Genomic DNA, 1,922 nt, shown 5'->3' on the forward strand with positions numbered 1-1,922 from the left:
TCAGTGCCCGAGGCAGGATTCGAACCTGTGACCGTAGCGGTCGCGCGGCCTCGCTCCTGTCATCCACTATCAAGGTGACCCTACGATCAATGTACCACCTTTACAGAAAAACATGTACCACATGTGGCATCGCACCAAATTGTATCGTCCTATGATTCAAGTTATAACTGCTACAAATCTTATTTTGGGATAATCCTGCGGTTTGGCTACTCACTGCGTTCGAAAAACTTTCATGGGAGGTTGATAGGCTTTACGGCGACAACGTTCCCATGACCAGATCGAAGGAGAGTGAATATTTGTACAGTAACGTGGCTGACTGTCATATTTGTGGGCTGCCGCTTGACTCAAAAGCGGAAACTTCTCGTAGGGACCACTGTCCTCTTAGTGGGAGATTCCATGGTGCATCACACAATACATGCCATTTTAAGTACCAATTGCCAAGGCACATACCCGTTTTCTTACATAACTTAAGCGGGTTTGACGCTCGCTTCCTTGTAGAGCACTTGGCTCATAACGAGGCGGAGAAAAATCAGGTCAGTGTCATGCCTGAGAGCGTCCAGAAATATATTTCATTCTCCAAATGAATGTCGCCAAGAAATACACACTGCTTTCTTGGCTCGCTATGTTTTATTCAGACACTACTCCAGAAACTAGTTGATACTTTACCTAGGGAGGATAAGCATATGACACAAGCTGCGTTTCCTGACGAGGAAGGGGGTTTTCCCATATGAGTATCTGGATAGTATGACAAAACTCAATGGAACTAGGCTACCGACATAACTGCATTCTCCAGCAACCTTACAGGGGATGGCATATTGGACGGAGAGCACGAGCATGCCATGAACGTCTGGCTGGAATTCAACATTACCACTTTAGCGGAGTACGCACAACTTTACATGGACACAGAAGTGCGCTTGTTTGTGGATGTTTTCAAGAAATTCTGGCGTCTGTCCAAGATCACATATTCGCTCGATTCGACCTTTTATTACACAGCACTGGTTTGTCCTGGAATGCAATGCTCAAGAAACGAATGCAGCATCGAATATTGACCAGTCGCGACATGCTTTGTTTCTTTCAGCTAGGGATCCATGGCGGCCTTCCCAATGTGTCCATAGACATGACACAGCAAATAACGCATGCATGGGTGACAGGTTCAATGCATCCCTTGGTTCAAGTTACATCATGTACATGATGCAGATAACTTACATGGTCACACCATGCAACAGTCTCCACTCACTGTTGCGTTCCGATGGTACCCAAAGACGAATGCAAAGCATTAGATGGAAAAATAAAGGGTATGGAGGCTGATTCTGATGTCAGGTATGTAGTGGAGGCAGAACACACATACTCTATTAGTTTGCACGATGTGCACGCTGATTTGCCACTGTGTCCAGAGCAGATAGTCCTGTGAGGAGGCTCCACTCCAAAACTAATGAAACCACTAGGCAACAAGCAGAGATATATTATTCATTATCTTAATTTCAACCAGTGTGTCAGCTTGAGGGTGGAGCTGGTTAGTATCACCTGGGCTATCTCCTTCAGTGAGCCCTGATTTGAACGTAATTCTGAGGGCATCCGTGACATGTGACTTCGAAAAAGATTATTTTAAATTAATGAGTAATTTAGTTATCAGGAAAACAATGGAGAATTTGAGGGAATGTCGCGAAATTTTGATCAGAAACGAATGGGATCGGCAATGGGGCTTAAGGAAATGCATTACCAGACCAGACATGTCACCATATTTAATAAAAACTTCACTGTCGTGGAGATGGCGATGACTGCAGTAGATTTCAAGAAACCTATTTATGTGAGGATTTGCATACTAGACCTATCCGAACTCCACATGTAGTGATTCCACTACGAGTTTGTGAAAACTCATTTCGCAGGTCCTAAGTTTCTTCATATTGATACAGATAGCGTTA

The sequence above is a fragment of the Schistocerca serialis genome, chromosome 9, assembly GCF_023864345.2.
Source record: "Schistocerca serialis cubense isolate TAMUIC-IGC-003099 chromosome 9, iqSchSeri2.2, whole genome shotgun sequence".
Lineage (NCBI taxonomy): Eukaryota > Metazoa > Arthropoda > Insecta > Orthoptera > Acrididae > Schistocerca > Schistocerca serialis.